The following is a 14,451-nucleotide window of genomic DNA, read 5'->3' on the forward strand; positions in this document are numbered from 1 at the left end:
GAACAAAGTCAATTCTTTCAGCTTTGATCCAAACAAATTTCCAATGAGTGAAAGGACAAATGACAACATCCAAATCTAAGACAAACTTCTACCAGGAGTGGGGTTCGAACCCACGAGGACATATGTCCATTGGATCTTGAGTCCAACGCCTTAACCTCTCGGCCATCCTGGTGTAAAGAACACAAAATCAAGGGCCCAGTCAAAATGGAATAAGGAGCACACAGTCAGATTTTTTGCCTTTCATCCAGACAATATGTAAATGAAACTTGATTACGTCCAAATCAAACGTTCTACCAGATGTAGATTTCGAACCAACAAGAACATTTTAATTTCGATCATGAGTCTAACGCCTTAAACACACTGCCATCCAGGTGTTTCTAAAAGATTAACAAGAGCTGAGTCAAAATGGAAGAACTTGTCGTTGTCATTTCTTTCAGATTCGATCCACGCTAAATGTAAATGAGTGAAAGGAGGGTTGATTACATCCAAAGTAAACTTTTTCCAGGAATGGGGTTGGTACCCACAAGAACATACTGTTCATTGGACTTTAATTCCAATGTCTAAACCACTCAGCCGTCCTGGTGTAAATAGAGTACGATCAAGAGCCCAGTGAAATTGGAATGAGGAGCCCCCAGTCAGTTATTTTGGCTTTGAGCCAGACAATATCTAAACGAGACTTGTTGACATCCAAATCAAACTTAATACAAGAATGGGGTTTCGAAGCAAAAAGAATAACAATTAAGTTGATAATGACTCTAACACCTTAACCACTCAGGCATCTTTTGTGTTTTTAAAGGATAAACACTTGCTGAGTCAAGTCGGAATATGGGAATCAAAGTCAATTCTTTCAGCTTTGATCCAAACAAATTTCCAATGAGTTAAAGGTCAATTGATAACATCCAAATCATAGACAAACTTCTACCAGGAGTGGGGTTCGAATCCACGAGGACATATGTCCATTAGATCTTGAGTCCAACGCATTAACCTCTCGGCCATCCTGGCGTAAAGGCCACAAAATCAAGGGCCCAGTCAAAATGAAATAAGGAGGACACAGTCAGGTCTTTTGGCTTTGATCCAGACAATATGTAAATAAAACTTGACTACATCCAAATCAAACGTTCTACCAGATGTAGGTCTCGAACCAACAAGAACATTTTAATTTCAATCATGAGTCTAACACCTTTAACACACTGCCATGCAGGTGTTTCTAAAAGATTAACAAGAGCTGAGTCAAAATGGAAGAACTTGTCATAATCAATTCTTTCAGATTTGATCCACGCTAAATGTAAATGAGTGAAAGGAGGGTTGATTACATCTAAAGTAAACTTTTTCCAGGAATGGGTTGGTACCCATGAGAACATAATGTTCATAGGATTTCTATTCCAATGTCTAAACCACTCAGCCATCCTGGTGTAGATAAGATACGATCAAGAGCCCAGTGAAATTGGAATGAGGAGCACACAGTCAGTTATTTTGGCTTTGAGCCAGACAATATCTAAACGAGACTTTTTGACATCCAAATCAAACTTAATACAAGAATGGGGTTTCGAAGCAAAAAGAATAACAATTAAGTTGATAATGACTCTAACACCTTAACCACTCAGGCATCTTTTGTGTTTTTAAAGGATAAACACTTGCTGAGTCAAGTCGGAATATGGGAATCAAAGTCAATTCTTTCAGCTTTGATCCAAACAAATTTCCAATGAGTTAAAGGTCAATTGATAACATCCAAATCATAGACAACCTTCTACCAGGAGTGGGGTTCGAATCCACGAGGACATATGTCCATTAGATCTTGAGTCCAACACCTTAACCTCTCGGCCATCCTGGTGTAATTAACTCAAAATCAAGAGCCCAGTCAAAATGAAATAAGGAGGACACAGTCAGGTCTTTTGGCTTTGATCCAGACAATATGTAAATGAAACTTGATTACATCCAAATCAAACGTTCTACCAGATGTAGGTCTCGAACCAACAAGAACATTTTAATTTCAATCATGAGTCTAACGCCTTTAACACACTGCCATCCAGGTGTTTCTAAAAGATTAACAAGAGCTGAGTCAAAATGGAAGAATTTGTCATAATCAATTCTTTCAGATTTGATCCACACTAAATGTGAATGAGTGAAAGGAGGGTTGATTACATCTAAAGTAAACTTTTTCCAGGAATTGGGTTGGTACCCATGAGAACATACTGTTCATTGGATTTTTATTCCAATGTCTAAACCACTCAGCCATCCTGGTGTAGATAAGAGACAATCAAGAGCCCAGTGAAATTGGAATGAGGAGCACACAGTCAGTTTTTTTGGCTTTGAGCCAGACAATATCTAAACGAGACTTGTTGACATCCAAATCAAACTTAATACAAGAATGGGGTTTCGAAGCAAAAAGAATAACAATTAAGTTGATAATGACTCTAAAACCCTAAACACTCAACCATCTTTTGTGTTTTTAAAGGATAAACACTTGCTGAGTAAAGTCGGAATAAGGGGAACAAAGTCAATTCTTTCAGCTTTGATCCAAACAAATTTCCAATGAGTGAAAGGACAAATGACAACATCCAAATCAAAGACAAACTTCTACCAGGAGTGGGGTTCGAACCCACGAGGACATATGTCCATTGGATCTTAAGTCCAACGCCTTAACCTCTCGGCCATCCTGGTGTAAAGAACACAAAATCAAGGGCCCAGTCAAAATGGAATAAGGAGCACACAGTCAGATTTTTTGCCTTTGATCCAGACAATATGTAAATGAAACTTGATTACGTCCAAATCAAACGTTCTACCAGATGTAGATTTCGAACCAACAAGAACATTTTAATTTCGATCATGAGTCTAACGCCTTAAACACACTGCCATCCAGGTGTTTCTAAAAGATTAACAAGAGCTGAGTCAAAATGGAAGAACTTTTCATTGTCATTTCTTTCAGATTCGATCCACGCTAAATGTAAAAGAGTGAAAGGAGGGTTGATTACATCCAAAGTAAACTTTTTCCAGGAATGGCGTTGGCACCCACAAGAACATACTGTTCATTGGACTTTAATTCCAATGTCTAAACCACTCAGCCATCCTGGTGTAAATAGAGTACGATCAAGAGCCCAGTGAAATTGGAATGAGGAGCACACAGTCAGTTTTTTTTGGCTTTGAGCCAGACAATATCTAAACGAGACTTGTTGACATCCAAATCAAACTTAATACAAGAATGGGGTTTCGAAGCAAAAAGAATAACAATTAAGTTGATAATGACTCTAACACCCTAAACACTCAGCCATTTTTGTGTTTTTAAAGGATAAACACTTGCTGAGTCAAGTCGGAATAAGGGGAACAAAGTCAATTCTTTCAGCTTTGATCCAAACAAATTTCCAATGAGTGAAAGGACAAATGACAACATCCAAATCAAAGACAAACTTGTACCAAGAGTGGGGTTCGAACCGACGAGGACATATGTCCATTGGATCTTAAGTCCAACGCCTTAACCTCTCGGCCATCCTGGTGTAAAGAACAGAAAATCAAGGGCCCAGTCAAAATGGAATAAGGAGCACACAGTCAGATTTTTTGCCTTTGATCCAGACAATATGTAAATGAAACTTGATTACGTCCAAATCAAACGTTCTACCAGATGTAGATTTCGAACCAACAAGAACATTTTAATTTCGATCATGAGTCTAACGCCTTAAACACACTGCCATCCAGGTGTTTCTAAAAGATTAACAAGAGCTGAGTCAAAATGGAAGAACTTGTCGTTGTCATTTCTTTCAGATTCGATCCACGCTAAATGTAAATGAGTGAAAGGAGGGTTGATTACATCCAAAGTAAACTTTTTCCAGGAATGGGGTTGGTACCCACAAGAACATACTGTTCATTGGACTTTAATTCCAATGTCTAAACCACTCAGCCGCCCTGGAGTAAATAGAGTACGATCAAGAGCCCAGTGAAATTGGAATGAGGAGCACACAGTCAGTTATTTTGGCTTTGAGCCAGACAATATCTAAACGAGACTTGTTGACATCCAAATCAAACTTAATACAAGAATGGGGTTTCGAAGCAAAAAGAATAACAATTAAGTTGATAATGACTCTAACACCCTAACCACTCAGCCATCTTTTGTGTTTTTAACGGATAAACACTTGCTGAGTCAAGTCGGAATATGGGAAACAACGTCAATTCTTTCAGCTTTGATCCAAACAAATTTCCAATGAGTGAAATGTCAATTGATAACATCCAAATCAAAGAACAACTTCTACCAGGAGTGGGGTTCGAACCCACGAGGACATATGTCCATTAGATCTTGAGGGCAACGCCTTAACCTCTCGGCCATCCTGGTGTAAAGAACCCAAAATCAAGAGCCCAGTCAAAATGAAATAAGGAGGACACAGTCAGGTCTTTTGGCTTTGATCCAGACAATATGTAAATAAAACTTGACTACATCCAAATCAAACGTTCTACCAGATGTAGGTCTCGAACCAACAAGAACATTTTAATTTCAATCATGAGTCTAACACCTTTAACACACTGCCATGCAGGTGTTTCTAAAAGATTAACAAGAGCTGAGTCAAAATGGAAGAACTTGTCATAATCAATTCTTTCAGATTTGATCCACGCTAAATGTAAATGAGTGAAAGGAGGGTTGATTACATCTAAAGTAAACTTTTTCCAGGAATTGGTTGGTACCCATGAGAACATAATGTTCATAGGATTTTTATTCCAATGTCTAAACCACTCAGCCATCCTGGTGTAGATAAGATACGAACAAGAGCCCAGTGAAATTGGAATGAGGAGCACACAGTCAGTTATTTTGGCTTTGAGCCAGACAATATCTAAACGAGACTTGTTGACATCCAAATCAAACTTAATACAAGAATGGGGTTTCGAAGCAAAAAGAATAACAATTAAGTTGATAATGACTCTAACACCCAAACCACTGAGCCATCTTTTGTGTTTTTAAAGGATAAACACTTGCTGAGTCAAGTCGGAATATGGGTAACAACGTCAATTCTTTCAGCTTTGATCCAAACAAATTTCCAATGAGTGAAAGGTCAATTGATAACATCCAAATCAAAGACAAACTTCTACCAGGAGTGGGGTTCGAACCCACGAGGACATATGTCCATTGGATCTTAAGTCCAACGCCTTAACCTCTCGGCCATCCTGGTGTAAAGAACACAAAATCAAGGGCCCAGTCAAAATGGAATAAGGAGCACACAGTCAGATTTTTTGCCTTTGATCCAGACAATATGTAAATGAAACTTGACTACATCCAAATCAAACGTTCTACCAGATGTAGATTTCGAACCAACAAGAACATTTTAAATTAGATCATGAGTCTAATGCCTTAAACACACTGCCATCCAGGTGTTTCTAAAAGATTAACAAGAGCTGAGTCAAAATGGAAGAACTTTTCATTGTCATTTCTTTCAGATTCGATCCACGCTAAATGTAAAAGAGTGAAAGGAGGGTTGATTACATCCAAAGTAAACTTTTTCCAGGAATGGGGTTGGTACCCACAAGAACATACTGTTCATTGGACTTTAATTCCAATGTCTAAACCACTCAGCCATCCTGGTGTAAATAGAGTACGATCAAGAGCCCAGTGAAATTGGAATGAGGAGCACACAGTCAGTTTTTTGGGCTTTCAGCCAGACAATATCTAAACGAGACTTGTTGACATCCAAATCAAACTTAATACAAGAATGGGGTTTCTAAGCAAAAAGAATAACAATTAAGTTGATAATGACTCTAACACCATAACCACTCAGCCATCTTTTGTGTTTTTAACGGATAAACACTTGCTGAGTCAAGTCGGAATATGGGAAACAACGTCAATTCTTTCAGCTTTGATCCAAACAAATTTCCAATGAGTGAAATGTCAATTGATAACATCCAAATCAAAGAACAACTTCTACCAGGAGTGGGGTTCGAACCCACGAGGACATATGTCCATTAGATCTTGAGGCCAACGCCTTAACCTCTCGGCCATCCTGGTGTAAAGAACCCAAAATCAAGAGCCCAGTCAAAATGAAATAAGGAGGACACAGTCAGGTCTTTTGGCTTTGATCCAGACAATATGTAAATGAAACTTGATTACATCCAAATCAAACGTTCTACCAGATGTAGGTCTCGAACCAACAAGAACATTTTAATTTCAATCATGAGTCTAACACCTTTAACACACTGCCATGCAGGTGTTTCTAAAAGATTAACAAGAGCTGAGTCAAAATGGAAGAACTTTTCATTGTCATTTCTTTCAGATTCGATCCACGCTAAATGTAAAAGAGTGAAAGGAGGGTTGATTACATCCAAAGTAAACTTTTTCCAGGAATGGCGTTGGCACCCACAAGAACATACTGTTCATTGGACTTTAATTCCAATGTCTAAACCACTCAGCCATCCTGGTGTAAATAGAGTACGATCAAGAGCCCAGTGAAATTGGAATGAGGAGCACACAGTCAGTTTTTTTTGGCTTTGAGCCAGACAATATCTAAACGAGACTTGTTGACATCCAAATCAAACTTAATACAAGAATGGGGTTTCGAAGCAAAAAGAATAACAATTAAGTTGATAATGACTCTAACACCCTAAAAACTCAGCCATTTTTGTGTTTTTAAAGGATAAACACTTGCTGAGTCAAGTCGGAATAAGGGGAACAAAGTCAATTCTTTCAGCTTTGATCCAAACAAATTTCCAATGAGTGAAAGGACAAATGACAACATCCAAATCAAAGACAAACTTGTACCAAGAGTGGGGTTCGAACCGACGAGGACATATGTCCATTGGATCTTAAGTCCAACGCCTTAACCTCTCGGCCATCCTGGTGTAAAGAACAGAAAATCAAGGGCCCAGTCAAAATGGAATAAGGAGCACACAGTCAGATTTTTTGCCTTTGATCCAGACAATATGTAAATGAAACTTGATTACGTCCAAATCAAACGTTCTACCAGATGTAGATTTCGAACCAACAAGAACATTTTAATTTCGATCATGAGTCTAACGCCTTAAACACACTGCCATCCAGGTGTTTCTAAAAGATTAACAAGAGCTGAGTCAAAATGGAAGAACTTGTCGTTGTCATTTCTTTCAGATTCGATCCACACTAAATGTAAATGAGTGAAAGGAGGGTTGATTACATCCAAAGTAAACTTTTTCCAGGAATGGGGTTGGTACCCACAAGAACATACTGTTCATTGGACTTTAATTCCAATGTCTAAACCACTCAGCCGTCCTGGAGTAAATAGAGTACGATCAAGAGCCCAGTGAAATTGGAATGAGGAGCACACAGTCAGTTATTTTGGCTTTGAGCCAGACAATATCTAAACGAGACTTGTTGACATCCAAATCAAACTTAATACAAGAATGGGGTTTCGAAGCAAAAAGAATAACAATTAAGTTGATAATGACTCTAACACCATAACCACTCAGCCATCTTTTGTGTTTTTAACGGATAAACACTTGCTGAGTCAAGTCGGAATATGGGAAACAACGTCAATTCTTTCAGCTTTGATCCAAACAAATTTCCAATGAGTGAAAGGTCAATTGATAACATCCAAATCAAAGACAAACTTCTACCAGGAGTGGGGTTCGAACCCACGAGGACATATGTCCATTGGATCTTAAGTCCAACGCCTTAACCTCTCGGCCATCCTGGTGTAAAGAACACAAAATCAAGGGCCCAGTCAAAATGGAATAAGGAGCACACAGTCAGATTTTTTGCCTTTGATCCAGACAATATGTAAATGAAACTTGACTACATCCAAATCAAACGTTCTACCAGATGTAGATTTCGAACCAACAAGAACATTTTAAATTAGATCATGAGTCTAATGCCTTAAACACACTGCCATCCAGGTGTTTCTAAAAGATTAACAAGAGCTGAGTCAAAATGGAAGAACTTTTCATTGTCATTTCTTTCAGATTCGATCCACGCTAAATGTAAAAGAGTGAAAGGAGGGTTGATTACATCCAAAGTAAACTTTTTCCAGGAATGGGGTTGGTACCCACAAGAACATACTGTTCATTGGACTTTAATTCCAATGTCTAAACCACTCAGCCATCCTGGTGTAAATAGAGTACGATCAAGAGCCCAGTGAAATTGGAATGAGGAGCACACAGTCAGTTTTTTGGGCTTTCAGCCAGACAATATCTAAACGAGACTTGTTGACATCCAAATCAAACTTAATACAAGAATGGGGTTTCTAAGCAAAAAGAATAACAATTAAGTTGATAATGACTCTAACACCATAACCACTCAGCCATCTTTTGTGTTTTTAACGGATAAACACTTGCTGAGTCAAGTCGGAATATGGGAAACAACGTCAATTCTTTCAGCTTTGATCCAAACAAATTTCCAATGAGTGAAATGTCAATTGATAACATCCAAATCAAAGAACAACTTCTACCAGGAGTGGGGTTCGAACCCACGAGGACATATGTCCATTAGATCTTGAGGCCAACGCCTTAACCTCTCGGCCATCCTGGTGTAAAGAACCCAAAATCAAGAGCCCAGTCAAAATGAAATAAGGAGGACACAGTCAGGTCTTTTGGCTTTGATCCAGACAATATGTAAATGAAACTTGATTACATCCAAATCAAACGTTCTACCAGATGTAGGTCTCGAACCAACAAGAACATTTTAATTTCAATCATGAGTCTAACACCTTTAACACACTGCCATGCAGGTGTTTCTAAAAGATTAACAAGAGCTGAGTCAAAATGGAAGAACTTTTCATTGTCATTTCTTTCAGATTCGATCCACGCTAAATGTAAAAGAGTGAAAGGAGGGTTGATTACATCCAAAGTAAACTTTTTCCAGGAATGGCGTTGGCACCCACAAGAACATACTGTTCATTGGACTTTAATTCCAATGTCTAAACCACTCAGCCATCCTGGTGTAAATAGAGTACGATCAAGAGCCCAGTGAAATTGGAATGAGGAGCACACAGTCAGTTTTTTTTGGCTTTGAGCCAGACAATATCTAAACGAGACTTGTTGACATCCAAATCAAACTTAATACAAGAATGGGGTTTCGAAGCAAAAAGAATAACAATTAAGTTGATAATGACTCTAACACCCTAAAAACTCAGCCATTTTTGTGTTTTTAAAGGATAAACACTTGCTGAGTCAAGTCGGAATAAGGGGAACAAAGTCAATTCTTTCAGCTTTGATCCAAACAAATTTCCAATGAGTGAAAGGACAAATGACAACATCCAAATCAAAGACAAACTTGTACCAAGAGTGGGGTTCGAACCGACGAGGACATATGTCCATTGGATCTTAAGTCCAACGCCTTAACCTCTCGGCCATCCTGGTGTAAAGAACAGAAAATCAAGGGCCCAGTCAAAATGGAATAAGGAGCACACAGTCAGATTTTTTGCCTTTGATCCAGACAATATGTAAATGAAACTTGATTACGTCCAAATCAAACGTTCTACCAGATGTAGATTTCGAACCAACAAGAACATTTTAATTTCGATCATGAGTCTAACGCCTTAAACACACTGCCATCCAGGTGTTTCTAAAAGATTAACAAGAGCTGAGTCAAAATGGAAGAACTTGTCGTTGTCATTTCTTTCAGATTCGATCCACACTAAATGTAAATGAGTGAAAGGAGGGTTGATTACATCCAAAGTAAACTTTTTCCAGGAATGGGGTTGGTACCCACAAGAACATACTGTTCATTGGACTTTAATTCCAATGTCTAAACCACTCAGCCGTCCTGGAGTAAATAGAGTACGATCAAGAGCCCAGTGAAATTGGAATGAGGAGCACACAGTCAGTTATTTTGGCTTTGAGCCAGACAATATCTAAACGAGACTTGTTGACATCCAAATCAAACTTAATACAAGAATGGGGTTTCGAAGCAAAAAGAATAACAATTAAGTTGATAATGACTCTAACACCATAACCACTCAGCCATCTTTTGTGTTTTTAACGGATAAACACTTGCTGAGTCAAGTCGGAATATGGGAAACAACGTCAATTCTTTCAGCTTTGATCCAAAAAAATTTCCAATGAGTGAAATGTCAATTGATAACATCCAAATCAAAGAACAACTTCTACCAGGAGTGGGGATCGAACCCACGAGGACATATGTCCATTAGATCTTGAGGCCAACGCCTTAACCTCTCGGCCATCCTGGTGTAAAGAACCCAAAATCAAGAGCCCAGTCAAAATGAAATAAGGAGGACACAGTCAGGTCTTTTGGCTTTGATCCAGACAATATGTAAATGAAACTTGATTACATCCAAATCAAACGTTCTACCAGATGTAGGTCTCGAACCAACAAGAACATTTTAATTTCAATCATGAGTCTAACACCTTTAACACACTGCCATGCAGGTGTTTCTAAAAGATTAACAAGAGCTGAGTCAAAATGGAAGAACTTGTCATAATCAATTCTTTCAGATTTGATCCACGCTAAATGTAAATGAGTGAAAGGAGGGTTGATTACATCTAAAGTAAACTTTTTCCAGGAATGGGTTGGTACCCATGAGAACATAATGTTCATTGGATTTTTATTCCAATGTCTAAACCACTCAGCCATCCTGGTGTAGATAAGATACGATCAAGAGCCCAGTGAAATTGGAATGAGGAGCACACAGTCAGTTATTTTGGCTTTGAGCCAGACAATATCTAAACGAGACTTGTTGACATCCAAATCAAACTTAATACAAGAATGGGGTTTCGAAGCAAAAAGAATAACAATTAAGTTGATAATGACTCTAACACCCTAACCACTCAGCCATCTTTTGTGTTTTTAACGGATAAACACTTGCTGAGTCAAGTCGGAATATGGGAAACAACGTCAATTCTTTCAGCTTTGATCCAAACAAATGTCCAATGAGTGAAATGTCAATTGATAACATCCAAATCAAAGAACAACTTCTACCAGGAGTGGGGTTCGAACCCACGAGGACATATGTCCATTAGATCTTGAGGGCAACGCCTTAACCTCTCGGCCATCCTGGTGTAAAGAACCCAAAATCAAGAGCCCAGTCAAAATGAAATAAGGAGGACACAGTCAGGTCTTTTGGCTTTGATCCAGACAATATGTAAATAAAACTTGACTACATCCAAATCAAACGTTCTACCAGATGTAGGTCTCGAACCAACAAGAACATTTTAATTTCAATCATGAGTCTAACACCTTTAACACACTGCCATGCAGGTGTTTCTAAAAGATTAACAAGAGCTGAGTCAAAATGGAAGAACTTGTCATAATCAATTCTTTCAGATTTGATCCACGCTAAATGTAAATGAGTGAAAGGAGGGTTGATTACATCTAAAGTAAACTTTTTCCAGGAATTGGTTGGTACCCATGAGAACATAATGTTCATAGGATTTTTATTCCAATGTCTAAACCACTCAGCCATCCTGGTGTAGATAAGATACGAACAAGAGCCCAGTGAAATTGGAATGAGGAGCACACAGTCAGTTATTTTGGCTTTGAGCCAGACAATATCTAAACGAGACTTGTTGACATCCAAATCAAACTTAATACAAGAATGGGGTTTCGAAGCAAAAAGAATAACAATTAAGTTGATAATGACTCTAACACCCAAACCACTGAGCCATCTTTTGTGTTTTTAAAGGATAAACACTTGCTGAGTCAAGTCGGAATATGGGTAACAACGTCAATTCTTTCAGCTTTGATCCAAACAAATTTCCAATGAGTGAAAGGTCAATTGATAACATCCAAATCAAAGACAAACTTCTACCAGGAGTGGGGTTCGAACCCACGAGGACATATGTCCATTGGATCTTAAGTCCAACGCCTTAACCTCTCGGCCATCCTGGTGTAAAGAACACAAAATCAAGGGCCCAGTCAAAATGGAATAAGGAGCACACAGTCAGATTTTTTGCCTTTGATCCAGACAATATGTAAATGAAACTTGACTACATCCAAATCAAACGTTCTACCAGATGTAGATTTCGAACCAACAAGAACATTTTAAATTAGATCATGAGTCTAATGCCTTAAACACACTGCCATCCAGGTGTTTCTAAAAGATTAACAAGAGCTGAGTCAAAATGGAAGAACTTTTCATTGTCATTTCTTTCAGATTCGATCCACGCTAAATGTAAAAGAGTGAAAGGAGGGTTGATTACATCCAAAGTAAACTTTTTCCAGGAATGGGGTTGGTACCCACAAGAACATACTGTTCATTGGACTTTAATTCCAATGTCTAAACCACTCAGCCATCCTGGTGTAAATAGAGTACGATCAAGAGCCCAGTGAAATTGGAATGAGGAGCACACAGTCAGTTTTTTGGGCTTTCAGCCAGACAATATCTAAACGAGACTTGTTGACATCCAAATCAAACTTAATACAAGAATGGGGTTTCTAAGCAAAAAGAATAACAATTAAGTTGATAATGACTCTAACACCATAACCACTCAGCCATCTTTTGTGTTTTTAACGGATAAACACTTGCTGAGTCAAGTCGGAATATGGGAAACAACGTCAATTCTTTCAGCTTTGATCCAAACAAATTTCCAATGAGTGAAATGTCAATTGATAACATCCAAATCAAAGAACAACTTCTACCAGGAGTGGGGTTCGAACCCACGAGGACATATGTCCATTAGATCTTGAGGCCAACGCCTTAACCTCTCGGCCATCCTGGTGTAAAGAACCCAAAATCAAGAGCCCAGTCAAAATGAAATAAGGAGGACACAGTCAGGTCTTTTGGCTTTGATCCAGACAATATGTAAATGAAACTTGATTACATCCAAATCAAACGTTCTACCAGATGTAGGTCTCGAACCAACAAGAACATTTTAATTTCAATCATGAGTCTAACACCTTTAACACACTGCCATGCAGGTGTTTCTAAAAGATTAACAAGAGCTGAGTCAAAATGGAAGAACTTTTCATTGTCATTTCTTTCAGATTCGATCCACGCTAAATGTAAAAGAGTGAAAGGAGGGTTGATTACATCCAAAGTAAACTTTTTCCAGGAATGGCGTTGGCACCCACAAGAACATACTGTTCATTGGACTTTAATTCCAATGTCTAAACCACTCAGCCATCCTGGTGTAAATAGAGTACGATCAAGAGCCCAGTGAAATTGGAATGAGGAGCACACAGTCAGTTTTTTTTGGCTTTGAGCCAGACAATATCTAAACGAGACTTGTTGACATCCAAATCAAACTTAATACAAGAATGGGGTTTCGAAGCAAAAAGAATAACAATTAAGTTGATAATGACTCTAACACCCTAAAAACTCAGCCATTTTTGTGTTTTTAAAGGATAAACACTTGCTGAGTCAAGTCGGAATAAGGGGAACAAAGTCAATTCTTTCAGCTTTGATCCAAACAAATTTCCAATGAGTGAAAGGACAAATGACAACATCCAAATCAAAGACAAACTTGTACCAAGAGTGGGGTTCGAACCGACGAGGACATATGTCCATTGGATCTTAAGTCCAACGCCTTAACCTCTCGGCCATCCTGGTGTAAAGAACAGAAAATCAAGGGCCCAGTCAAAATGGAATAAGGAGCACACAGTCAGATTTTTTGCCTTTGATCCAGACAATATGTAAATGAAACTTGATTACGTCCAAATCAAACGTTCTACCAGATGTAGATTTCGAACCAACAAGAACATTTTAATTTCGATCATGAGTCTAACGCCTTAAACACACTGCCATCCAGGTGTTTCTAAAAGATTAACAAGAGCTGAGTCAAAATGGAAGAACTTGTCGTTGTCATTTCTTTCAGATTCGATCCACACTAAATGTAAATGAGTGAAAGGAGGGTTGATTACATCCAAAGTAAACTTTTTCCAGGAATGGGGTTGGTACCCACAAGAACATACTGTTCATTGGACTTTAATTCCAATGTCTAAACCACTCAGCCGTCCTGGAGTAAATAGAGTACGATCAAGAGCCCAGTGAAATTGGAATGAGGAGCACACAGTCAGTTATTTTGGCTTTGAGCCAGACAATATCTAAACGAGACTTGTTGACATCCAAATCAAACTTAATACAAGAATGGGGTTTCGAAGCAAAAAGAATAACAATTAAGTTGATAATGACTCTAACACCATAACCACTCAGCCATCTTTTGTGTTTTTAACGGATAAACACTTGCTGAGTCAAGTCGGAATATGGGAAACAACGTCAATTCTTTCAGCTTTGATCCAAAAAAATTTCCAATGAGTGAAATGTCAATTGATAACATCCAAATCAAAGAACAACTTCTACCAGGAGTGGGGATCGAACCCACGAGGACATATGTCCATTAGATCTTGAGGCCAACGCCTTAACCTCTCGGCCATCCTGGTGTAAAGAACCCAAAATCAAGAGCCCAGTCAAAATGAAATAAGGAGGACACAGTCAGGTCTTTTGGCTTTGATCCAGACAATATGTAAATGAAACTTGATTACATCCAAATCAAACGTTCTACCAGATGTAGGTCTCGAACCAACAAGAACATTTTAATTTCAATCATGAGTCT

The 14,451-nt window shown here is 38.5% G+C and overlaps 16 non-coding genes across 16 annotated transcripts; all 16 read right to left on the reverse strand.

The window, feature by feature from the left end:
* Positions 1 to 89: 89 nt before the first annotated feature.
* Positions 90 to 172, reverse strand: trnal-caa (transfer RNA leucine (anticodon CAA)). Its single transcript has one exon. It is a non-coding gene; the product is annotated as a tRNA-Leu (tRNA).
* A 747-nt stretch (positions 173 to 919) lies between these two features.
* trnal-caa (transfer RNA leucine (anticodon CAA)) lies at positions 920 to 1,002 on the reverse strand. Its single transcript has one exon. It is a non-coding gene; the product is annotated as a tRNA-Leu (tRNA).
* Positions 1,003 to 1,748: 746 nt separating this feature from the next.
* Positions 1,749 to 1,831, reverse strand: trnal-caa (transfer RNA leucine (anticodon CAA)). Its single transcript has one exon. It is a non-coding gene; the product is annotated as a tRNA-Leu (tRNA).
* A 747-nt stretch (positions 1,832 to 2,578) lies between these two features.
* trnal-uaa (transfer RNA leucine (anticodon UAA)) lies at positions 2,579 to 2,661 on the reverse strand. Its single transcript has one exon. It is a non-coding gene; the product is annotated as a tRNA-Leu (tRNA).
* Positions 2,662 to 3,408: 747 nt separating this feature from the next.
* trnal-uaa (transfer RNA leucine (anticodon UAA)) lies at positions 3,409 to 3,491 on the reverse strand. Its single transcript has one exon. It is a non-coding gene; the product is annotated as a tRNA-Leu (tRNA).
* Positions 3,492 to 5,067: 1,576 nt separating this feature from the next.
* On the reverse strand, positions 5,068 to 5,150 carry trnal-uaa (transfer RNA leucine (anticodon UAA)). Its single transcript has one exon. It is a non-coding gene; the product is annotated as a tRNA-Leu (tRNA).
* Positions 5,151 to 5,897: 747 nt separating this feature from the next.
* On the reverse strand, positions 5,898 to 5,980 carry trnal-caa (transfer RNA leucine (anticodon CAA)). The gene has a single exon. It is a non-coding gene; the product is annotated as a tRNA-Leu (tRNA).
* A 747-nt stretch (positions 5,981 to 6,727) lies between these two features.
* Positions 6,728 to 6,810, reverse strand: trnal-uaa (transfer RNA leucine (anticodon UAA)). The gene has a single exon. It is a non-coding gene; the product is annotated as a tRNA-Leu (tRNA).
* Positions 6,811 to 7,557: 747 nt separating this feature from the next.
* On the reverse strand, positions 7,558 to 7,640 carry trnal-uaa (transfer RNA leucine (anticodon UAA)). The gene has a single exon. It is a non-coding gene; the product is annotated as a tRNA-Leu (tRNA).
* A 747-nt stretch (positions 7,641 to 8,387) lies between these two features.
* trnal-caa (transfer RNA leucine (anticodon CAA)) lies at positions 8,388 to 8,470 on the reverse strand. The gene has a single exon. It is a non-coding gene; the product is annotated as a tRNA-Leu (tRNA).
* Positions 8,471 to 9,217: 747 nt separating this feature from the next.
* trnal-uaa (transfer RNA leucine (anticodon UAA)) lies at positions 9,218 to 9,300 on the reverse strand. Its single transcript has one exon. It is a non-coding gene; the product is annotated as a tRNA-Leu (tRNA).
* A 747-nt stretch (positions 9,301 to 10,047) lies between these two features.
* Positions 10,048 to 10,130, reverse strand: trnal-caa (transfer RNA leucine (anticodon CAA)). Its single transcript has one exon. It is a non-coding gene; the product is annotated as a tRNA-Leu (tRNA).
* A 1,575-nt stretch (positions 10,131 to 11,705) lies between these two features.
* On the reverse strand, positions 11,706 to 11,788 carry trnal-uaa (transfer RNA leucine (anticodon UAA)). Its single transcript has one exon. It is a non-coding gene; the product is annotated as a tRNA-Leu (tRNA).
* Positions 11,789 to 12,535: 747 nt separating this feature from the next.
* Positions 12,536 to 12,618, reverse strand: trnal-caa (transfer RNA leucine (anticodon CAA)). The gene has a single exon. It is a non-coding gene; the product is annotated as a tRNA-Leu (tRNA).
* A 747-nt stretch (positions 12,619 to 13,365) lies between these two features.
* Positions 13,366 to 13,448, reverse strand: trnal-uaa (transfer RNA leucine (anticodon UAA)). Its single transcript has one exon. It is a non-coding gene; the product is annotated as a tRNA-Leu (tRNA).
* A 747-nt stretch (positions 13,449 to 14,195) lies between these two features.
* On the reverse strand, positions 14,196 to 14,278 carry trnal-caa (transfer RNA leucine (anticodon CAA)). Its single transcript has one exon. It is a non-coding gene; the product is annotated as a tRNA-Leu (tRNA).
* Between the last annotated feature and the right edge of the window lie 173 nt (positions 14,279 to 14,451).

This window comes from Salmo salar, chromosome 27, assembly GCF_965601325.2.
Source record: "Salmo salar chromosome 27, fSalSal1, whole genome shotgun sequence".
Lineage (NCBI taxonomy): Eukaryota > Metazoa > Chordata > Actinopteri > Salmoniformes > Salmonidae > Salmo > Salmo salar.